The following is a 25283-nucleotide window of genomic DNA, read 5'->3' on the forward strand; positions in this document are numbered from 1 at the left end:
ATGACCAAAGGTGGCGCATCGAAGGGACTGCAGTGGGCGAACTGGGCGACGAAGCTTAAAAAGCGATATTTTTGCGGGCGGTTCACAGCCCGCGAACCGAACAATGACGTCGTCGCCGCTTCGAAAGCAGCCTAGCACAGGGACTTTGCTTCGGATGCCTGCAGCGGTTTCGTCGTCTGTGATCGAGCGGCCGACACGGAAAACGCGGCCACTGCAGCTGCGTCCGCCAGCTTCGTTGGCGCGGACTTTGATGCCGCAAAGGGTGTCAGTGCCAAGGAGGGGGTCGAGATCAGCCGAAGGATACATGTCAACATTACGGCGGAGGTTCGCGCGCACAGCCTTAACTCCGGGCAGCTTTGAGAGCTGTGCAGCAATGGCATCTTTGGTAGTGGTCAGGTAGTTTGCCATTCTGCCGGCTGGGTGATAAAGGATCGTGGGTGACCCAGTGTTCTTACCTTGTTAGGGAGGCCCCGAAAAGCGCGCAGCACTTCGGGCGACAGTTCGGGCAAGGGGAACCTGTTTAGCGGCTTGTAAGCGGCGTTGAAATTGAAATTTGAAATCAAGAGGAAGAAATGGGCTTGGGCAGGGCATGTAATGCGAAGGCAAGATAACCGCTGGTCCTTAAGGGTATCGCAGTGGATTCCAAGAGAAAGCAAACGTAGCAGGGGACGGCAGAAAGTTAGGTGGGCGGATGAGCTTAAGAAGTTTGCGGGGATACAGTGGCGGCAACTGACAAAGGACAGGGTTAATTGGAGAGACATGGGAGAGGCCTTTGCCCTGCAGTGGGTGTAGTCAGGCTGATGATGATGATGATGAAGCGGCGTTGGTGATTATTACGTTGAGGACAGGCGTTTGCCGGACCGTCGGGCCTCGTTGTAGCGGGAGAGGGAGGGGGTTGCCGCCAGGCAGGAGTGTGGCCGCCGCTTTTGTTCGCGTGTGCGAGGGAGAGCGGTGGTAATCGTCCGCCCTGAACGCGTCCTCTGTTGCGGTCGGGGTTGCTGTGACGGCGACAACAATAGCGTCTGGTGACTGCTTTGCGTTGTACCGCAGTCCCGAGCGCCTGTGTTGACGGCGGCGTTGGGAAGATGAGCACGCTGCTCTTGAGGGCCGTGCGTAGGCGCTCTTGAATCATTCCAGTTGCTGTTCGTTCTGCAGTCCAAGTGAGGTGGCTTGCGGCAAAGTCGAGACGGAGTCGTTTCTGATGTGCAGTGAGAAGTGGCATCCGACAAGCGACGCGACTATACCGTCCGGCTGACCGAAAGCGTTTCCTAATCGTCCACAAAGAGACTCCCCTGGAGGCCCAGTTCCTGTTGTATCTCGGCAGCGGTAATATGAGGGCTGCGGAAGGCGGCGGGAATGATCAGCCGATCTTGCTCCTCAGGGCCCATGGACGTCCGCTACGCTCCGCGTCGCCAATCCTCTCTTCTTCTTGGAAGGCACGCACATTGCGGGTTACGATCCCTACTGCGCACCCTACTTCGGCAGCATTGCTTCTCCGGGCCAAGCCCTCCTGTACTAATGTCAGGATTTCCGCTCTTGTAGCTAAGCTGACGCGCGCCATGTCTTTTTTCCTTCTGGCGAGATCTGTAGTGCGTGGGTCTATTTTATAACACCTGCTATCGCCCATCGCGAATATGGTGAACGATATCACCGTTTTTCTTCGCTTGGTCTATCGCTTAGGCAACATCCAGTAAACTATGCTATTTCAGTCACTTGTTTCTTCTTCTTTCACAGTCATCCTTCCACAGCACGGCTGAGGCTGCTCGCCAAAATAACTGCCAAACAAGAAAAAAACAAACAGCTGCCCTATTATTCACCAGTTGCCTGCGGGAGCAAGGCTGCATTAGAAAAGAGAGAGAGGGTAAGACAGAAAAATAAATTTTGCTGCGCCGTGACATTCCCCTGAACCCCCGTAATACTGCAGAATGGGAACGGCCCGGCACTCCTTTATCAGCCTCTTCGTCGCCCGCAGCGCCACGCGTTGTCATTCTGGCGCTCCGGTGTTCCGTCATATGTGCTAATCTTTTTTACTCGCGACTGTACACTGCGTTGTTCTCTTAACGGCGCTAAACTCCGCAAGCCGCCCTCGCCAAAAGGCGACACGCTCCAAACGGAGCGCAGCACGCGAGTGCCCATCAAGGTCGCAAGTCGCAGTCTTGTGTTTGTTTGCGTCGATTTCTTTGCAATTGTCGGTCCGTATTGTCTTCTGCTAGCTGCAGTAGCTGGTATCCGCTATGCTGTGACGGTGCCAACATCGACATGCACCACATTTTAACACGACAGCCTTAAAGCGGACGTTCGGAGGAAAAGCCGTGCGCGTTGTTCCACTATTTCCGTATTGGTCGCTAGGGTTGTGGCACCGCACGTTGAGCTCAGTAATTAAACACATCGAAACGAGAGTAAAATTGTGACTGCGAGGTCGCAGCTTCGCTGAAATGTCAATTTTATACCGTGCTCTGCGACTTTATCGGCAAAGGTTTGAAAAATTATTACGCCACAACCGTTGGCTCGTTTGAGGTGAAACCGCGCACGAAGCTTCCTTATTGTTGTCCGTTTTAAGGCATGGTCAGTATAAAAGTGGTACTTACCAGGTTTGGTCACGCGAGATGCGAAACCAGAAGCACCCGTGTTGAGATCGAGCTGCCGTCATAGAATTTCTGCCGAAAGGTACTGGCGGCGCCATCTGGCATCGCTGAAGGAAAGCGCCGAGGCGAGCGCTGCAACGTGCGCGGCGGCTTTGAATGCGTCGTTCGGGCCATGTTGTCTGCTTAAGCGCGTGAAATATTTTTCGGCCAACGCATTTTGAAAACTATCGTAAACAAATTAAATGACTTGACGGTGATTTACCAATAAAAGATATGTTGTCCATTGTCTCGTCGTATTTCTGCCGTCTGCTTTCGCGGCTCTATTTAGAGAAACGGAAGAGTTCGGTTTGCATTCTGGTTTGTGGTGCTGGATTTTAGTATTCTTCCCTGCTTTCTCAGTCGTGCTTGCTTCGTTCTGCTGTGGAGTGTAGAGAGCTGCATTATGCCGACATACAAGGAGAAGGCGCAGGCAGTAGTGTGGCTGATAAAGTCGGACTCCACGAGCTACATCCGCAAGCAGTTCAAACTGAAGTTTTGCTGTCGACCACCGTCTAGTTACGCAGTTTCTAAATGGCGGCGCAGATTCGAAGAAACCGGGTCGGTCTTGAGGCAAGTGAGAAGTGAAAAACACAAGAGGCACAACGGGATTAGCGATGCACTTGAGGGGGCGTTTGAAAGTGATCCCCATATGACCTCCACTCGTGCTGGGCTGATGTTTGGAGTCCATTCGTCGACCGTGAGCCGGGCTCTAAGAAAGAGGGGATGGCGGCCTTATAGGGTGCAGGTGCACCAAAATCTAAGCCCGGCAGATAAGATCATGAGAGTAGCATTCTGCCAGTCTGAGCAGCAGCGGATCAATGCGGACTGTGGACACCTCGACTTCTTGCTTTTCAGTGACGAAGCGGTTTTTCATGTTGACGGGCGCGTGAACAGGCAAAACACTCGTTTTTGGGCAAAGGAGAACCCTCGTTTCATCCACACGAGAGCGGTGAACTCCCCACGCATCGTTCTGTGGTGTGGAATGTGGTGTGAGGGAGTGATCGGCCCGTTTTTTTTTCTTCCAGAAACAGTAACAGCTGAGTCCCATCAAAGCATTTTGAAAGATGAATTCCTGCCGGAGCTGGTTGAATGCTATATGCAGCAAGAGATTTGCAGGTTCCAGCAAGATGGTGCCCCTGCCCACTACGCTGCCAAAGTGCGTAAATGGCTAGACGAGCAATTTCCAGGTCGGTGGATGGGGCGAGGATCCCCCAATATGCCGTGGCCACCACGCTCGCCAGACTTGTCGCCTTGCGATTGCTTCGTGTGGGGCTACATCAAGTCAATCGTGTACCGCGCTGGAAGCATCGGCAGTGTCGAAGAACTGAAAGAGCGCATCTCAGAAGAGTTCACCACAATCACTGACGAGATGCGTGCTGCCGTCTTTGAGGAATACGCCCAGAGGCTGCAGCGGTGTATCGACGCTGCCGGCGCTCACTTCGAGGACTGAAACAACTGAGCACTTTATAGCACGAACTTCCGCCTGCTAATAGCTCGACAAAGCGTCTTTTTTCTCGTTTCACACCTTATACCGCCACTGACTTATCATTGTTTTCCTGTTCAAACGCCGGCATATTCCCCTTCCGACTACAGAGCATGCATGCCGAGAAAAGGCAATGTTCTCGTTCTGCTACAGTGCTCGGGAAGACTAACGCATGCTGCTTACTTTTATTGCGTAAATCGTCATAGATAATCCAGGAAATGGTCTATGGTTTACATTGCCGGCATTGTAAAGCTCTATAGCAGCGATACCTGAGACGACATGGCCCGAACGACGAATTCAAAGCAAGCCGCTGCGCTCGTTGCAGCGCTCGCCTCGGCGCTTTCCTTCAGCGATGCCAGATGGCGCCACCAGTACCTTTCGGCAGAAATTCGATGACGGCGGCTCGATCTCAACACGGGTGCTTCTGGTTTCGCATCACGCGTGACCAAACCTGGTAAGTACCACTTTTATACTTACCATGCCTTAAAACGGACAATAAGGAAGCTTTGTGCGCGGTTTCACCACAAACGAGCCAGCGGTTGTGGCGGGAGAATTTTTCAAACCTTTGCCGATAAAGTTGCAGAACACGGTAGATAAGGATTTAAAGTAAATAATTACGCTTAAAAAAACTGGGGTAATTAGTCCGGAATCAAACCTACGACATTTTGGTTGTGAGGGAGGCGCGCCATACGCCTAGGCTATTGAGGCACTTTTCGTCCACCTTGTGTCTTTTCTCGTGTGTCACGTGGCCTAGTGTGCCGACTGATGTATCCCAGTGAGTGTGTGCAACATGACAGGGCTAGTAGTTGTGAAAGAAACCACCAAATAACGATTAACTCTGTCGAATCGTGCTTTTAGTGCAGAGCTCAAATTTCTCCCTAATTTTTCTGATTTGTTTATTTCATTCGGTCACAAGTTCACGTCACCTATCTCGACAAATAACTAATCTAAGAGCCACGTGCCGCGGGGGGCAGGTTGCTCACAAACCGGTGGTCAGGTTGTGACGGCATCACAAGGTCACGTGACAACTCTCGTCCAATTAGCGAATTTTGTGCCATCGCACGGCGGCTTTCGCTCTTGATTTCAACTCTAATGCGCAGGCCTTCCTCACGGCAACCCAGCCAATGAGAGTTGTTAGTGTCGGAGCAATCACCTGTGGATATAGCTTGCTACCGCGCCATATCACGTGCCACGCGTATCGGTCATCGTTCTTACCAGACAGGCCAGGAATATCAACCAGGTTTCCTTGCTTGTAGACCATCTAACATGCAGCCTTGTCGAAAACTTTTAACAAGGATCACGGCAAAGTGTCCATTCACGTACGTAGATCAACGCGGATTGTGCATGCAGGTGGTTGCCGCGGTTGCATAACGCTTTTTCGCTACAATATGCGAAAAGAATCACAAATGTTCACTGCTGTAACCTTACTTTATTGTACGAGAGGTTACTCTAGTATTTTTTTTTTCTGGTAATGCGAGGATGTGAACTGATATGCGCCAGCCATACTATTATCGGTCTAAAAGTTCGTGGTTTGAGAAGCTAGGCTTCTGTGGTCTATCGAAACGGGCGAAAACAGGCACGGGGCAAACGAAACGCTCTTAGGCGTAGTGACAGAGCTTCCGCAGACATGTACGCGAGAGGAACTCAGTAATGTTCAGGTTCTCCTCCTTCCTTGCACCACGGGTGCCCCGCCAGAGACGGTTTGTTCAACTGGAAGACTGAAGCTTTTCTTCGCACCCTGGGTTACCCCGTCGGAGACGGTCTCACGATGAGTTAAGATGCAGGGATAAAGGGAATACTTGAAGTTTATGTACAGAAATTTACATTACATCATGTTTCGGCACTAGAGACACATTAAGCAGCAAAAAGAGAAAAAACAGAAAGGTGGAAGTGGCGAACACTATAGAGGAGGCCCCTACTCGGCATAGCCGAAGATGCATAGCACCTGACCTTAGCCCAGAACCATTTTTCCGGCTCCGGGGCCCGCTTTTAAAGACCTAAACGCCCGGCCCACATTTGGTAGCTTCCAATCATGTTGCACTCTTAACATGATTGGTTTATCGAGAGCATGGCCAGCCCTCCTGCTTCCATAAGGTAAATCACCCTCTCCATCGCAAAATAAAAGCAAAAACAAATACACTCAGTCGTGCCAGCACGTGCAAAGGTAAAATATTCTGTCCCTAGCAAAATAAAAGAAAAAGCAAATGCAAACACACACACACTCGTGCCAGCACGTGCCATCGGCTTCCCCGATGACCCTCGACCTTCGCGTCGCCTCGGAATTGGGGATTGTCGGACTTAAACGGACAGTTACCGCTGTAAATGCCGCGGCGAGCTCGGACCCGCGTTCCTATAGGCGAGTTTGTTTTCCCAAGGCTGTTAGCTATCCGGCGCCTCGCCGACACGGGGTAGGTCGCGTCACCCAAATCAGGCCTGCGCTGTTCCCGGCTAGCCGCGTTGTCGCCAGCTGTTCGTTACTTTCATTGCCCCCCCCCCCCCACCCCCTCGCCGCCCGACAATCTTCAGCGGCACTGACGACACCGACGTAGAAGATTGGCTGGCCTCCTACGAACGCGTGAGCGCCTATAACAAATGGGATGACGTCGCTAAGCTCACGAACGTCATCTTCTACTTGACTGACGTCGCCAACTTGTGGTTCCGCAACCACGAGGCGGATTTTACTACCTGGGCGGCTCTCAAAACAGCCTGACTGACGTCTTCGGCCGCCCCGCTGTCCAAAAACTTCGTGCCGAACAACGTTTGCGCAGTCGTGCCCAAGAGAATGGCGAGAATTTCAGCAGATACATCGAGGACGTTGTTGACTTGTGTAAGCGGCTCAATCCATCTATGAGCGAGGCTGACAAAATCAAACACATTCTGAAAGGGATTGAGGAGGACGCATTTCAAATGCTTGTGTCTATCGATCCTCAAACCGTCTCAGACGTCGTCTCTTTGTCTCAGAGGTACGACGAGCTCCGAAAACAGCGTCAAGCCACCCGGCGTGTCATTTGCCCGGACCACAACCTTTCGAGCTTGGCGGTAGGCTGTCCTGCTAACGATCAGCCGACCTTTCTTCAGCACATCAAGCAGTTTGTGCGAGAGGAGGTCGCCCGTCAATTATCGCTGGTTACCTCCCAACCCGCCCCAATGCCATCACTATCGCCTTCGATTCAGCGTGTAATCCAGGAGCAGGTAGCTGAGGTCCTGCCGCCCACTAATTCACCTACTCTGGTCACTGCACCATTGACATACGCTGAAGCAGTCATCCGGCCACGACCTCAGCCGGTTCTTCCGACTTATGCGCCGCCTGTCAACGTGTACCCTCAGCAGCAGCTCGCCCCTGCACTGCCACGCACTCACCATCCTTTGCCTCGCACCGGTCCCCGCCCTGTGAATCCGTGGCGCACCCCTGATAACCGCCCCATACGCTATGCCTGCGGTCTCGCTGGTCATGTGGCCCGCTGGTGCCGCACGCGCGGATCCGGTCCTTACGACTACGGGCGCTCGCCAACGTACGACGCTTTATTTCCCCCCGCCCCTGTCTCTTCTCCTCTGCGGCCTCCGAATCCCTCTCCACCTCGCTCCGACTCCTACAACCGAAGCCATCGGTCACCGTCTCCTCGACGCCGTTCGCTCTCTCCTATGCGCCGCCGGTCCCCACCTCTTCAAGCGGAAAACTAGGCGCCGCAGTTCCGGAGGCAAGAACTGCGCCGTCAACGACCGTCTCAAACCCTATGAACGTTATTGAAGTGATCGTTGAAGGTGTTACGGTTGACGCGCTTATTGACACTGGTGCTGCCGTGTCCATCATTAGTCGCAACTTGTGCCGCAAATTAAAAAAAGTGATGACGCCGCTTTCTGACCTTTCGCTTCGCACCGCCAGCGCTGACCCCATTCGCCCTATCGCAGCGTGCACTGCCCGCCTCGTCATCCAAGGCCTCTCATACACCATTGAGTTCTTCGTTCTCACCCGCTCCTCTCATGACATCTTCCTCGGGTGCGACTTTCTGTCCGCGCATCACGCCATCATTGACTGTGCACTTGCGGAAATTGATTTGTCGTCGCTGTGTGATGCCCTTGTGGACACCTCCCCTGTTACCGCCACGCCTATTCTCGCCGCTGACGACGTCGACGTGCCAGCTTTCTCTTCTGTTCTCGTGCCGCTGACTTGTGCTGCGCTCTCTGACGCTACTGTTATTTATTCACCCTCTCCTCTTTGTGCACACCGCAAGTCTGTCTTGCTGCCTTATGCCGTGCTCACACTTGCTGGTGGTTGTGGCGCTCTGTACGTCGCGAACCCGTTGCCTTTCCCCACCACTTTACTTCGGGGAGAATCGCTTGGTACGGTTGATGTCATCATCATCATCATCATCATCATTTATTATCCCTTAAGGGCCCTGGTTTGGGCATTACATAAGGGGGGGGGGGACAAGAAAGTATGGCCATGGTCATATTTATACATACAAGAAAAACAACGAGGCATGGTGATGTACGTGCATTTCTATGATCCGTGCATTTTGAAATATAGGGAAAACAAACGGACGAAAATTACACAGGCAGTTATGCTCCGCATACTTTTAACAAACAACAAAACAGTATATTCACACACAAAAAGGAAAAGCAATCGGGTACTGAACAAAAAAATGCAGTGTATTATTTAACAAACAACAAAACAGTATATTCACACACAAAAAGGAAAAGCAATCGGGTACTGAACAAAAAAATGCAGTGTATTAGAGAAAAGTATAGCAAAAGAAAAATGAAATCCTATTGCTGCTCATCAGTTTATTTAGAAAAATGAGCGGATGTTAACTGCCTGAATTTTGAGTTGTCACGCTCATGGACAATAGTTTCGGGAAGTGAATTCCAGTCATCAATAGCCAAGGGCAAGAATGATTTATTAAATGAATTTGTGGAACCAGTAATACGCTGCACGCTCAGGGAATTGAAGAGCCGACGGGACGTTCGTACAGGTGGTACCAGAAGGGAGGTTCGCAGGTCAGGACGGTTGTAATATAATCGATCTCGACGACGCTTCTCCTGTCCTTGATGACCCTGACGCCCATGACATCAACGCCCTCACTCCTCCCGCCGACATCGCCGACCCGTCCGCCCCGGGTACGTTTTCCCATTCTGTCGATGCCGCTCTACCACCTCACCAACGCGCCCAGCTCATCGCTTTGCTGCAGCGCTTCCGCGCATCCTTCGACTCTCCTCAAGCGCCGTTGGGTCGTGCCGCAGCGTTTAGGCACCATATCGACACTCGCACCCATGGACCCTTGCGCCAACGCCCCTACCGCGTCTCCTCCGCCGAGCGCCGCATCATTGATGAACAGGTGAACGACATGCTAAATCGCGGCGTGATCCAGCCCTCTCACAGCCCGTGGGCTTCTCCGGTCGTGTTCGTCAAGAAGAAGGACGGATCCATTAGATTCTGCGTAGACTACCGCCGGCTAAACAAAATTACTCGGAAGGACGTCTACCCCCTGCCTCGTAGAGACGACGCGCTGGATTGCCTGCAGGGAGCGGAGTACTTTTCATCGTTGGATCTGCGCTCTGGGTACTGGCAGGTGCCGATGGCCGGCGTCGATCGCCCGAAAACAGCTTTCATCACGCCTGATGGGCTGTATGAATTTAATGTGATGCCCTTCGGTCTCTGCAACGCGCCTGCCACTTTTGAGCGTATCCTCCGTGGCCTTAAATGGCAGACATGCCTCTGCTACTTGGACGACGTTGTCATCTTCTCTCAGAATTTTGCGTCTCATCTTCTTCGCCTCGAGAGTGTTCTTCGCTGTCTCAGTGACGCTGGCCTGCAGCTAAACTTGAAAAAGTGTCGCTTCGGCGCTCTACAGCTGACCATCATAGGTCACGTCGTGTCCAAGGATGGTGTACTCCCGGACCCTGCCAAGCTCCGCGCAGTTGCTGGTTTCCCGAAGCCCACATCCCTGAAAGAACTCAGAAGCTTTCTTGGCCTTTGCTCTTACTTTCGCCGTTTCATCAAGAATTTTGCTGCCGTTATCGCCCCGCTGACGCAACTTCTCGTTGGTAGCCACGACTTGTCGGATTGGTCCCCTGCATGCGACGAAGCTTTTACAACTCTGCGCCAGCTCCTCACCTCTCCTCCGATCTTGCGCCATTTCGACCCTTACGCGCCTACAGAACTACACACAGACGCCAGCGGCATTGGTCTCGGTGCCGTTCTAGCTCAGCGGAAACCTGGTTTCAATGAGTACGTCGTTGCTTACGCCAGCCGTGCGCTCACAAAAGCGGAGACTAATTATTCCGTCACAGAAAAAGAATGTTTGGCGATTATTTGGGCGATCACAAAATTTCTTCCTTACTTATACAGGCGCCCGTTCGATGTCTTTACCGATCACCATGCCCTTTGTTGGCTGTCGTCACTCGAAGATCCATCTGGCCGCCTCGCTCGTTGGGCTCTGCGTTTACAAGATTACGACATTCGGGTCATTTATCGTTCCGGTCGTAAACACTCCGACGCCGACGCTCTCTCGCGCTCCCCTGTGACCTCTGAGCCTGACCCACCATCTATTTCCGGCCTCACACCTTCTCTCGAAACTATTGATATGGCTTCTGAGCAGCGCAAGGATCCTTGGATTACTTCTCTTCTGGATTTCCTAGCCAACCGCTCAGCGCGCCTCCCTTCTAGAGCTCTCCGACGTCAAGCCCATCACTTTGCCGTACGCGACCAGCTGCTGTACCGTCGGAACTACCTCCCCGATGGTCGCAAATGGCTGCTCGTGATTCCAAGGCATCTCCGCTCCGACATTTGTGCCAGTTATCATGATGACCCGCAATGCGCTCATGCCGGTCTCCTCAAAACTTTTACCCGCCTACGCCTTCGATATTATTGGCGGGGCATGTACCGTTTCGTCCGCCAGTACGTACGCTCTTGCCTGGAATGTCAGCGTCGCAAGAACCCACCACCGCACTCACCTGCTCCTCTGCAACCTTTACCGTGTCCCGCCCGGCCATTCGACCGTGTTGGAATTGACCTTTATGGCCCTCTTCCCATCACTGCCGCAGGGCACCGCTGGATCATCGTCGCCATTGATCATCTCACGCGCTATGCCGAAACTGCCTCGTTGCCAGCTGCGACGGCCTCTGACGTAGCCGGTTTCATACTTCAGAACCTCATTCTTCGTCACTGTGCGCCTCAGGAATTGCTCAGCGACCAGGGTCGCGTCTTCTTGTCCGGCGTCGTGGAAGCCCTCCTTCGGGAGTGTCATATCGTTCACCGCACGACGTCTTCATACCATCCGCAGACGAACGGCATGACCGAGCGCTTTAACCGGACCGTCGGAGACATGATGGCGAAGTACATTTCTGCCGATCACTCAGACTGGGACCGCGTTCTCCCTTTCGTTACATACGCCTACAACTCTGCAACGCAAGCCACTACTGGTTTTTCCCCGTATTTTCTTCTGTACGGACGCGAGCCTTCCTCCATCATGGACACCATACTCCCTTACCGCCCCGATTCGTCCGAATTTACAACCGTCTCTCAGGCCGCTGCGCATGCCGAAGAATGCCGTCAACTCGCCCGTTCCTTTACTTCACACGACCAGCATCGTTAGAACAGCTCCCGCGCCGCTTCTCCCGGTCTGCCGCCTTATCTTCCGGACTCCTTGGTTTGGCTTTGGGTGCCCTCCTCCAGCCCAGGACAGTCTCAAAACTGCTGAGCAAATACCAGGGCCCCTATCGCGTTGTTCAGCAGACATCAGGGCATGGTGGTCGGTTACTATACAGAACGGGCGACCATAGACATAGGGACGAAATTTTCCAATGGCCCAAATGATGGCCAAACATTCTCGTTCGGTAACAGAATAGTTGGCCTCCGCTTTGCTCAAGGTCCGACTGGCGTAGGCGACCACATATTCACGGAAGCCAGGTTTGCGTTGAGTGAAAACGGCACCCAGTCCAATACCGCTGGCGTCAGTGTGGATCTCAGTAGGCGCAGTCGGGTCAAAGTGGCGCAGGATGGGAGGCGAAACCAAAAGGCGGCGCAAGGTGTCGAAGGCGTCATCGCAAGCAGGCGTCCAAGCGGAGAGGTTGGAGCTGCCTGCGAGCAGCTGGGTCAGAGGAGCGATGATCGTGGCGAAATTCAAGATGAAGCGACGGAAGTAAGAGCAAAGGCCAACGAAGCTACGGAGCTGCTTCAGTGAGGTGGGCTTCGGTGGGCCCGTGTCGACGAGGGCGAGAACCTTGGCACCTTCCACGAACACTACGATGACATTAGCGGGACGACACGGAGGACTTGAGGTGTTCGAAACAAGCGCAGTTCTTGCCCCCGGAACTGCGGCTGTTAGTTTCCCTCAAGCGCGGAGCTAGAACGTCGCAGCATCGGAGAAGGGGAACGGCGTCGAGGGGAAGGCGATCGGCGAGTGGTGTAAATTTGGCGATCAGGGGAAACAAAGGGGGGACCAGGTGGCCTTCTCGGCGAGGATAGTTCGGCATCGTACGGGTAGGAGCGCAGATCAGGTCGAGAAGGCGGAAGGCGCTGGCGGCAAAGCCGCGCGACATGACCGGGCAGACCACAGGCGTAACAGATGGGTCGGTTGTCCGCAGTACGCCAGGGATTGGTAGGATGTGGGCGAACCCTTGAGAACAGAGCTTGAGACGGGGGCTCAGACGGCGGAGGAGGACGGAAAGAAGGGGCGGCCTGGTAGGAATCGGGTGCCGGCGTATGTCGTGGCCTGGCCACCGCTTGGGCGTACGTCAGGGGTGCTGTCACAGGCGCGGGCACAGGGCTGGACGGTAGCAGATCAGCGACTTGGTCTTGCACGACACGGCGAATGGTAGGAGCCAAAGACGGGGTCGAGTCAGGAACTTGGCGGGCGGGGTCTTGAAAATGGGATATGAGAGACAGCTGGCGAGCGACCTCTTCACGAGCGAAGGCTTTGATTTGGTTGAGAAGAGGGGAGTCCTCAGGAGTATTACCGCCCAGGGCCAGTGTGGAGAGGGCTTCGTCGCAGACACCGGCACGCCGTGTAGAAGCGCGCTGCTTGCGGAGCTCATCGTAGCTCTGGCAAAGCTTAATAACCTCACTGACGGTGGTGGGATTTTTCGCGAGGAGCATCTGAAATGCATCGTTAGCGATGCCTTTGAGGATGTGGTGGATCTTGTCCGCTTCTGGCATGGCGGCGTTGACACGTTTGCAGAGGTCAACGATGTCCTCAATGTAACTTGTGAAGGTCTCGTCGGTGTGTTGAGCGCGGTCCCGTAAGCGCTGTTCGGCACGGAGCTTGCGCACCGCAGGGCGGGCGAACACTTCCGCAAAGCTCTTCTTAAATACGAGCCAAGTGGGTAGGTCCGCCTCATGGTTTCGAAACCAGAGGTTCGCCACGTCCGTGAGATAAAAGATGACGTTACTCAGCTTGATAGTGTCATCCCACTTGTTATAGCTGCTCACTCGCTCATACGATGACAACCAGTCGTCAACATCTTGGTCGGCAGTCCCACTGAAGAGGACAGGGTCACGCTGCCGGATGGCGCCAGAACAAATGACGGTGGTTGAACTGGCCGCCAGTGTGGGGGCAGTCTCATCTGGCATGGTTGACACAGGCGGCAGCGTACGGCTCCGGAGTTCCAGGTTGGTAGGGGACGAACCCAGCACCTCCACGAATTGTAGGGGTGCGTTTATTAGGCGTCCTCAAGAGACCGAACCGCCGTGCAGGATCTGGCAGCGTAGACGGGCGTAGCCAGCACCAAGAGAGCGGGGCAACTTCGTCGTCGTCAGGCGCAGCGTAGTGTCGGCGCATAACTTCGTCGTCGTCAGGCGCAGCGCAGTGTCGGCGCATGGCGGTAGCGGAACCTGTCCAGTTGGCACACTACAATATATATATATATATATATATATATATATATATATATATATATATATATATATATATATTGATACATGCATTCGAAGAGAAAGAAGTAGTGCATGCACGAGAAGAGGAAGAAGTTAGCTCGCTCTCGCTCGCGCCCTTGGCCACTGAGGGGCCGCCGCAGTTTTGTCGTCTCAGCTCCGGCGTTCTACTTCGCGTTGCACGCTACAGTTTGGTGGAGGTGCGGGGTACGCTTCCCGACCTGCGCACTCCGTACAGCGTCACTACGGACCTCACACCGATTCACCAGCGACCCAGCCGCCGTCTCCGCGGAGAGTCGCCTGAATTTGGGCCCCTTCCCCCCGCCAACAAGGGCGACGCAGCTGACACCAGGACCCCGCCGCCGATCCAGCCTCTACCGTCGAGTCCAATTGCCATGGCCGCTGACACCAGACCCCTGGCGCCGATCCTTTGCCACCCACCGCGAACACCGCCATCTTTTCACGGTGACGTGTTCGAAGACGCTGAGGACTGGCTAGAGACCTTCGAGCGGGTCGCACGCTACAACGGTTGGTGCGACGAGCGCAAGCTCAATAACGTCTACTTTGCCCTCGAAGAGTCTGCTCGGACATGGTTTGAAAACCACGAGGCTACCATTCCCACCTGGGAGACGTTCTGCCGGAGTCTCCTGGCTACGTTCCCCAACGCTGACCGCCGGGAGAAAGCTGAAGCTGCGCTGCACTCCCGAAATCAGCGCACGAACGAAAGCGTGCACATGTACACCGAAGACATGGCCCGTCTTTTCAAGCGCGCCGACCCCAACATGACAGAGGAGAAGAAGCGGCGCCTTCCCATGCGTGGGGTTAAGCAGGAGCTGTTCGCTGGCCTCGTGCGCAGCCCACCCCGCACGGTGGCGGAATTTCTAACCGAGGCGACCACGATGGAGACGACGCTGCAACAACGGGCCCGCCAGTACAACCGGGACATCAACTGCATGGTGCCCGAAGGCTTTTCGTCGTGTCTCGGCGGCACTGCAGACACCTTGCGCGAACTAATTCGCTCTGTTGTCCGGGAGGAACTTCAACGGATCCATCTGCCCCAGGTTGCATCTGCGCCGCAGGCAGAGCTGACCGAAGTTGTCAGGGACGAGGTGCGACAGGCTGCGCAGGCATCTCCTGTCCCCGAAGCGCCGTCCCGGTTCGATGACCGACCCACGTACGCATCTGTTGTACGTCGCACGACAGGCTACGGTCCCATTACCCCAACGCCTGGCGTGAGCAACATCAGCACATGTCACGCAAGCGTGCCTGGCTACGGTGTGACCCCGCCGACCCCCGTGAATAACATCGCCACATATTCTGCAACCGCATCTGCTACAGCTGGGCCACGCCCTCGCAAGTCGGATTTGTGGCGTACACCGGACCGCAGGCCTCTCTGCTACCACTGTGGGGAGCCTGGTCACCTCTACCGCGCCTGTCTGTACCGCCAAGTGGGCCTTCGCGGTTTCCATCCCGACGCACCCTGCCCTCAAAACGGTGAACGACCGCATGAGGTTGCGCAGCATCTCTGGGCACGTCAGAACCCTGCCTACTCTGGAAGGCGCGAGTCCCGTTCCCCTTCGCCTCTCCGTTATCACTCTTCCAGCCCTGGCCGCCAGAGTAGCTCTGCTGGCCGTCGCTCGCCGAGTCCGCGTCCGGAAAACTAACACCAGCGACCTCTGGAGGCAAGGCCGCTGACGTCGGGACGTGTCAAGATCCTCCATCGCGAAACCCTCGAGCCGACGATACCCGGACAGAGAGAGGCAGCGACAGTATCAGATACGCTGCATCAGATTTACGTGTGACAATTTATGGGACTGAGATTACCGCACTGCTCGATACCGGTGCTGATTACTCTGTTATGAGCCGTGCCTTTGCTGGAGAACTCAAGAAGGTTCTGACACCGTGGACAGGGACCCCCATTCGCACCGCTGGTGGCCACCTAATTTCCCCTGTGGGCAAGTGCACGGCTAGAGTTGGGATTAGTGGTTTTACGTACGTTGGTGAATTTGTCGTACTCCCCGAGTGTTGAAGAGACTTGATTCTGGGGATCGATTTCCTGCAGTCGAACGGCGCTGTGATTGACTTTCAGGAGGCACGTGTCACGTTCTCGACCAAACAGGCCATGGCGCGCTTTGACTGCCGCGATCCCTGCAGCAATGCTCTGCGCATTGTCGAGAACGACGTTACGGTGCCGCCGCGGTGCAGTGTTCTGGTGCTCGTGCGGAACGACCTCTTTCACGACTACGAGGGCCAGGCGGACAGCCGTAGTCCACTGCTGCTTAAGTGGGGACTTGCCGTTGCAAGAGGTCTCGTCCAACTACGTGACGGCCGCACCCACATCCTCCTGACTAACTTTGCCAACGAATATCAGCACCTGGCCAAAGGCATGGCTATTGCCTTCCTTCACGACGTTGCTGAGGTTCCAAGTTTGTGCACCGTGGGAGGACCCACTCCGGAGTATGCTGGCCCCCATCACGTTCTTCAGTCAGTCAGAATAAATCCTGCCCTGCCGTCGGTTCAGAGGGATCTTCTGTCGGACCTCTTGGCAGACTTTGCGGACTGTTTCACTACGTGCTCGAAGGTCGGCCGAACTCCACTCGGCAAGCACCGTATCATCACTGATGACACTACGCGACCCGTCTGCCAGCGCCCATATCGTGTTTCCCCGGTGGAGAGAGAAGCCATTAAGAATCAGGTTGCCGAGATGCTTGCAGACGATGTCATTCAGCCGTCCACCAGTCCGTGGGCATCGCCTGTGGTTCTTGTCAAAAAAAGGACTATACTCTGCGTTTCTGCGTGGACTACAGGAAACTTAACAACATGACCAAAAAGGACGTTTACCCGCTGCCCAGGATAGATGACGCGCTCGACCGATTGCGGAACGCCAGATACTTCTCGTCATTGGATCTTAAAAGCGGGTACTGGCAAATCGAAGTGGACGAGAGAGACCGGGAGAAGACGGCTTTCGTGACGCCTGACGGCCTCTATGAGTTTAAAGTGCTCCCATTTGGTCTGTGCTCAGCACCGGCCACGTTCCAACGCATGATGGACACTGTTCTCTCCGGCTTGAAATGGCAGTCCTGCCTGGTGTACCTGGACGATGTCGTTATATTTTCGACCACATTTGACCAACACTTGGAGCGGTTGCGCATTGTGCTACAAGCGCTCAAATCCGCGCAACTCACCATCAAAGCCGAGAAATGCCATTTTGGCTTTGAGGAACTTCGCTTTCTTGGTCACGTTGTCAGCGCACAAGGTGTTCGCCCGGACCCTGACAAGACCGCTGCCGTCTCAGGTTTTCCACGACCAACTGACAAGAAGGCCGTTCGCCGGTTTTTAGGCCTGTGCTTCTATTATAGGCGCTTTATTCAAGATTTCTCGAAAATCGCGAAACCGCTGAACGCACTGACCCGTGACGACACGCCCTTCCTGTGGGGGACCGACGAAGAGGCTGCATTTGTCGAGCTTCGCAGGCGTCTGCAAAGCACTCCGATACTCGGCCATTTCGACGAGCATGCTGCCACGGACATCCACACTGACGCCAGCAATGTTGGCCTTGGTGCAGTGCTGATCCAGTGGCAAGACGGTGCGGAACGGGTCATCAGTTATGCTAGTCGAACACTTACGCGCTCCGAGACCAAATATTCTACGACGGAGAAAGAATGTCTTGCAATGATATGGGCCATCTGCAAGTTCCGACCGTACCTCTACGGACGACCCTTCCGTGTGGTAAGCGACCACCACTCCTTATGCTGGCTGGCGAGCCTCAAAGACCCCTCAGGACGCTTGGCTAGATGGAGCTTAGGCTTGCAAGAATACGACTTAACAGTAGTTTATAAGTCTGGCCGTAAGCATCAGGATGCGGATTGTCTGTCGCGCGCGCCTATCCCCATCAATACCGAAGAAACCACCGATGATTTTCCTTTCCTGGGCTCTGTTAGTACCACCCAAATGGCGCAGCTTCAGAGGGCGGACACGGAGTTGGCGCCGCTCATCGATTACCTCGAAGGCAGTGAAGCTCCCATTCCGCGTGTTTTTCTTCGAGGGCTACACACCTTCACTTTACGGTCTGGTGTTCTCTACAAGCGCAATTTTGCCAACAGCGAGGAAGTGTTCCTACTTGTCGTATCATCACAGCTGCGGTCTGAGATCTTGAGTGCCTGTCATGATGCACCATCCGCCGGCCACCTTGGTGTCAGCCGTACACTCGCGCGCATTAGACAAAAGTATTATTGGCCCAGGTTACTCCCATCGGTGCGGGCCTACGTCAAAACATGCCGTGAATGCCAACGTCGGCAGACTCCTCCATTGAAACCGGCCGGATTTCTTCACCCTGTCGATCCACCGAAGACCCCTTTCCATCAAGTGGGCATGGACCTCCTTGGTCCATTTCCGAAGTCTTCGTCTGGAAAGCGTTGGATAGTCGTTGCGACTGACTACCTCACACGGTACGCTGAGACCACGTCTCTTGCCAAAGGCACTGCTGCTGAAGTGGCGCAGTTCTTCGTCCACAACATTGTCTTGCGTCATGGAGCACCCGCCTTGTTGTTACTGACCGGGGAACTGCTTTCACGGCCCGCTTAACCAAGTCCGTGATGACTCTGACGAACACGAGCCACCGACGTGCTACGGCGTATCACCCGCAGACAAACGGATTGGTAGAGCGACTCAACCGCACACTAGCCGACATGCTATCAATGTACGTTGACGTCGAGCATCGAACTTGGGACGCCATTCTGCCGTACGTAACGTTTGCGTACAACACCGCCCTGCAGGAAACCACCCGACTGACCCCCTTTCAGCTTGTCTTCGGTCGCCAGGTGACCACTCCGTTGGATGCTATGTTGCCCGTTGACCCTTACTGCGACTCTGACGCTGACATCGACGCAGATACCTTCGTTCAGCGTGCTGAGGAAGCGCGTCAACTGGCCCGCCTGCGCATCCACCGTCAACAGGAGACTGACGCCACTAGGTACAACTGTGGACGCCGTTTCGTCAGTTATGCTCCCGGCGACCTTGTGTGGATTTGGATACCTGTTCGTCGCCGCGGGCTCTCTGAAAAGCTGCTGCGCCGATACTTCGGCCCTTACAAAGTAGTGCGCCGCATCAGTGATGTGACTTATGCAGTTGCTCCCGCCCCGACAGCCTGTTCATCGCGCCGGTCGCACCGAACAGAAGTCGTACACGTTGTTCGCATGAAGCCTTACCACGACCGGCTACCTGACTGAACGGCGGTTCACTGCAGCTGTGTTCTCCCCTTTCGGTGACTTTTCTCTCCTAGCCGCATCGTGTCGATGCTGCAAAAGAGGGGGGGGGGGGGCAGTGATCCATGCATTCGAAGAGAAAGAAGTAGTGCATGCACGAGAAGAGGAAGAAGTTAGCTCGCTCTCGCTCGCGCCCTTGGCCACTGAGGGGCCGCCGCAGTTTTGTCGTCTCAGCTCCGGCGTTCTCTTTGGTTGGTTGGTTTATGGGGTTTAACGTCCCAAAGCGACTAAGGCTATGAGAGACGCCGTAGTGGAGGGCTCCGGAAATTTCGACCACCTGGGGTTCTTTTAACGTGCACTGACATCGCACAGTACACGGGCCTCTAGAATTTCTCCTCCAAAGAAATTCAACCGCCGCGGCCGGGATCGCACCCGCGTCTTTTGGGTCAGCAGCCGAGCACCATAGCCACTGAGCCACCGCGGCGGCGCGTTCTATTTCGCGTTGCACGCTACAATATATATATATATATATATATATATATATATATATATATATATATATATATATATATATATATATATATGCAAGACGTGGAAGATAACGCAACACCACCTCAAATAGCACAACCGCGCCGCTTATATATATATATATATATATATATATATAAGCGGCGCGGTTGTGCTATTTGAGGTGGTGTTGCGTTATCTTCCACGTCTTGCATACCGGGGGGCACGCAGTGCCTCTGTCGGTGATTACGGAAGACGGGGCGCCGTGTCGTAAAACGATGTGGTGTATGAAGAAATGCGCGATTTCCAAGGATGTACTGCGCGGCACCGCCTTGGTTTCCGCATAGCGCGTCAAATAATCAGTCGCAACTATAATCCACTTATTGCCAGATGCTGATACAGGAAATGGGCCCAGAAGATCAATGCCGACTTGGTCAAAAGGTGTGCGAGGTGGTTCAATTGGATGGAGCAAACCTGCAGGCTTTAGCGGTGGCGACTTACGACGCTGGCACTCACGGCAACCTCTGACGTAGCGATGGATGGTCGCTGCAAGTTTAGGCCAATAATAGGCCTGACGCACTCGGGCGAGCGTGCGTGCAAATCCCAAGTGGCCAGATGTGGGCTCATCATGACACGCTGAAAGGATGTCGTCGCGGAGGTCTGATGGCACGACTAGGAGGTAGGTCCGGTCACCGTTACTTGAGTTTTTCTTGTAGAGTACGCCATTGTGAATACAAAAAGAGGACAGGTGGCGGGAAAAGGGTCGAGGTACGTTGGAAGCATGGCCCTCTAGGTGATCCATGACAGACCGCAGGTCAGCGTCAGCACGCTGCCTTGCCACCAAGTCCGAACTGCTGACCACACCTAGGAAACGATGGTCGTCCTCTGCGCTGTCATCAGCTTGCTCAACGGGTGCGCGCGAGAGCGTGTCGGCATCTTCGTGTTTACGTCCGGACTTATAGACAATTGTATAATCAAATTCCTGAAGGCGAAGGCTCCAGCGTGCCAGGCGGCCTGATGGGTCCCGGAGATTGGTCAGCCAGCACAAGGAATGGTGGTCTGTGACGACTTTGAAAGGGCGACCGTAGATATAGGGCCGAAATTTCATCGTGGCCCAGATGACGGCGAGGCACTCCTTTTCTGAGGTGGAATAGTTGATTTCGGTGCGCGAGAGTGTGCGACTCGCATACGCGATCACACGTTCCGCGCCTTCTTGATGCTGAACGAGGACGGCACCAAGCCCAATATTGCTAGCGTCGGTGTGTATCTCGGTAGCAGCCTCCTCATCAAAGTGAGCAAGCACAGGGGTAGTGTGCAGCCGTTGTCGCAGCTCTGTGAAAGCAGCCTCTTGCGCGGCAGTCCAGACGAACGGTGTATCTTCACGCGTTAAGCGGGTCAAGGGTTCAGCGATGTTGGAGAAGTCTGCGATAAAACGGCGGTAGTAGGCGCACAAACCCAAGAAGCGCTTGAGCGCTTTCTTTGTAGTAGGACGGGGAAACTCGGCTACGGCGGCAGTTTTCTCGGGGTCGGGTTTTACACCGTCGGCGCTCACAACATGGCCAAGAAACTTGAGCTCTTTGTAGCCAAAGTGGCACTTCTCGGGTTTAAGTGTCAAGTCGGCCAACCGCAGGGCATCCAGCACGGTCCGCAGTCGTTCAAGGTGTTGGTCGAAGGTTTCTGAAAACACCACCACGTCATCTAGATAAACTAAACAGGTTTGCCATTTGAGGCCAGCCAGGACAGTGTCCATCATGCGCTGAAACGTCGCAGGCGCTGAACAAAGGCCGAAGGGCAACACCTTAAATTCATATAGGCCGTCGGGTGTGATGAAGGCAGTTTTTTCGCGGTCACGTTCATCAACCTCAATCTGCCAATATCCGCTCTTTAGGTCGATCGATGAAAAATACTTGGCGCGGCGAAGTCTGTCGAGTGAGTCGTCGATGCGAGGCAGCGGGTAGACGTCCTTTTTCGTTATGGCGTTCAGCTTACGGTAATCGACGCAAAAGCGCAAAGTCCCATCCTTCTTCTTTACCAGAACAACAGGCGACGACCACGGGCTCTTAGAAGGCTGAATTATGCCGTCTGTAAGCATCTTCTTCACCTGCGTTTGGATGGCGTCGCGTTCCTTCGGGGAAATGCGGTACGGCTGCTGTCGTATGGGGCGAGCATCATCGGAAGTGATGATTCGATGCTTTGTGACCGCCGTTTGCCGCACTTTCGAGGAGGATGCGAAGCAGGTTTGGTATTGAAGCAGTAGGGCGCGTAGGTCGCGCTGTTGAGTGGCTGATAGCCCGGAGCTAATATCGATGCGATCCAGGGACGTCTCCGGTTGTACCATGCCCTCGGACGCAAAACACTCAGTAACATCTGCCAATTGGTCGGCCCACGCTATGGCAGTAGCTCGGAAAAGGCGACGAGGTTCGTTGGTAAAATTAGTAATCAGGAGCTCCGACCGACCGTTATGGAGGTGGACAAGGCTTCGGGCCGAGCAAATGCCGTGTGTCAGTAGCAAGGAAAGGTTGCCCTCGGCGACTGCAGGTCCATCACGTAGCCTATCATCGCATTCAACTCTTGCAAAAACACTGGCGCGCGGCGGGATCAAAACACTCTCAGTGGAAATACGAAGGGCGGAGCTGCGTTGACGAACATCGGAGGTGTTGTCGGCTTTCGCTCTAGAAAACGTAACGGTTCTGTTCCGCAGGTCGATAACGGCACCATTCTCACGGAGAAAATCTACGCCCAAAATCAGGTCACGAGAACAGTCGCGGAGCACCAGGCAGCTCACTACGAACGTCGAATCGATGATCTGGACCCTAGCCGTGCACTGTCCAAGCGGAGTAATGATATGGCCCCCCGCCGTCCGGATCTGCATGCCAGAGCAGGGAGTCGTGACTTTCTTCAGAAGCGCTGCCAATTTGCCACTAATAATTGAAAACTCTGCTCCTGTGTCCACCAACGCGCTAATGCTGTGACCGTCGAGAAGCACGGGTATGTCGAGTGAGAATCGCTCCTTTAGATCACCGGCTGTCGTCGACGTCGACAAAGCTCTATCATCGAATGTCGGCGTCGTCAGGGGGTCCTTACAGCATCGATATCCAGCGACCACGCCCCCGGAGGTCGCTGTCTTCAGTTTTCCCGGCGAGGACTGGGCGAGCGGTCCGCTGTCGCTCGCGAAAAGTTCTGCGGATTCGGTGAAAATGATGACCGGCGAGGGGACGGCGATCGGGACTGACGGCGCGCCGTGGACCACAGTGGTTGCTGCGTTACGTACTCTTCAATCGCAGGGGGCCGTTGACCAAATCGGGGTCTTGGCGCATCGGGGGAAAAACCCTGCAGGCCAAGTTCACGATATGGGCACCGCCGGAACAGGTGACCGGGCTCCCCACAATGGAAACACAAACGTCGTCGGTCTGGGCCACGCCAGACGTCCGCTCTGCGCAGGGATCGTCGGTCACTCGGGATGTGCTGCACTGGCTGCACGGAGGGTAGCGGGACGTCGTGATGGGCTTGAACAAACGCCGTTGCATTTGGGGGAGGGCGTCGTAAAGCGTCAGCATACGTCGGGCGGCAGTAGTCCGTCTGGATAGGCTGTGTAAATGCCGCTGGAGTCGGGGCAGGGCGTCGCAGAGCTTCAGCGTACGTCGGGCGGTAGTAATCTGGCTGTACTGGCTGTGGTTCGCCGCGTAGTAACTGTGGCCTGACAGCCTGCTGCACCTCGTCGCGGATAACGCCCATAAAGGAGCTGGCCGTGGTCTGCGACGTACCACAGATCTTCTGCAGCTCCTCACGGACGACAGCGCGGATCATGTCACGGAGGAAGTCGGTATTGGTGTTGAACGCCGGGAGAGGCTCCGTTATGGAAGCAGCAAGGACTGGCCGGTCGTACGCGGTGGAACGCTGCCGGAGAACCTGCTCCATCGTGACAGCCTCTGCTAGAAACTCGGCAACAGTGCTTGGGGGGCTGCGCACGAGGCCGGCGAAAAGCTGTTCTTTCACACCACGCATTAGGTGGCGCAGCTTTTTGGCTTCCGACATGGCTGGGTCAGCCCGCCGGAAGAGACGCGTCATGTCTTCGACGTACATGGTAACCGTTTCATTGGGCATCTGCATGCGGGACTGTAGGGCGCGTTCAGCTCGCTCCCGACGATCAGCGCTGACATACGTGGCGAGCAATTGACGTCGGAACTCATGCCATGACAAAAGAGCGTCCTCACGGTTTTCGTACCACGTCCGAGCACCGTCCTCCAAGCTGAAGAAAACGTTCCTCAGTTTGGCGGCGTCATCCCACTGGTTAAATGCGGCGACCCGTTCAAACTGGAGGAGCCAATCTTCCACGTCCTCCAGCTGAGTCCCGTGAAAGGATTTTGGTAGCCGTGGGTTTTGGAGGGTGTAGTACGCGGCGCCTTGCATGACTGGTTGAGGGGCAGGCGCCGAGGTAGTGTCAAATGGCCTGAGCTCAGGAGGCAGCCGGCCAGGTGCCAAGGTAGTCTCCAACAGCCTATGCTCAGGGGGCAGTCCTAGATTGCCGCGACTGACCCGATGCACTGGCGTGTCGATAGGGAGAGGTCTGGGGTCCTCGGTGTTAGGAGGGGTGTGCGACATATTCCAGGGCGATGTACCCAGCACCTCCACCAGAAATGTCACGGATGGGTCCTTAATCACACAGGCTAGGCGCAAGCCGCCAACAAAGAAACAGAGTCCCAGCTCCGAGAGCACGCGAGTTCCTCACTTCTTCGTCCTTTCGGCGCCGCTCGGGGACACCTGGCGGCAATATATATATATAAGCGGCGCGGTTGTGCTATTTGAGGTGGTGTTGCGTTATCTTCCACGTCTTGCATACCGGGGGGCGTCACCTGCTCACCGCCTGGTAGCTGATGTCTGTTTGTTCACTGTATTCTTCCGCTTAGAGCAGTAAGTCGGTTAACTAGGTCATCGAACGCATGTAAGACGCTCCCGAAAAAGTATCTTGCTGCAGGTAGCGAGGAATTTACCGCCGCTTCCATCGCTCCGATAAACACACAGACCACGTGAGGCTCCGCCCTAACGCTTAGTCCAGTGCGACAAGCCAACGATAACATTTTAGCTTAACTGTCAGATGTAAAATTCCAGTTCGGTTTTTGTGTGCCAGCCATCTCACTTAACTTGCGTTAAATTTAACAACGACATCATTTCCTTATAAGCACAGCTCCAAGTACTACCACTTGCACGTTAATTATTGGTAAATAAACTGCTTATGGTAACAAAACTTTGAGACAGACTTTGAGTGTCTTTTGGCCACAAAGTATTGTACAATAAATCGCACACACACACACACACGTGTGTGTGTGTGTGTGCGTGCGTGCGTGTGTGTGTGTGTGTGTGTGTGTGTGTGTGTGTGTGTGTGCGTGCGTGCGTGCGTGTGTGTGCGTGTGTGTGTGTGTGTGTGTGTGTGTGTGTGTGTGTGTGGAGAGAGAGAGAGAGGTTGAGAGAGCATGAAGTACCCGACTGCTTAGAGGAGTATATAGCAAAGTATACGATTCGTTAAAGGAAGGATATTTGTTTGGCACGAGGTTTCGATCGGAAGATCGATCGTTTTTTTGCAAGGGTGATTTTTC

Source organism: Amblyomma mixtum, chromosome 3 (genome assembly GCF_055824585.1).
Source record: "Amblyomma mixtum isolate Tamu chromosome 3, ASM5582458v1, whole genome shotgun sequence".
In the NCBI taxonomy this organism is placed as follows: domain Eukaryota; kingdom Metazoa; phylum Arthropoda; class Arachnida; order Ixodida; family Ixodidae; genus Amblyomma; species Amblyomma mixtum.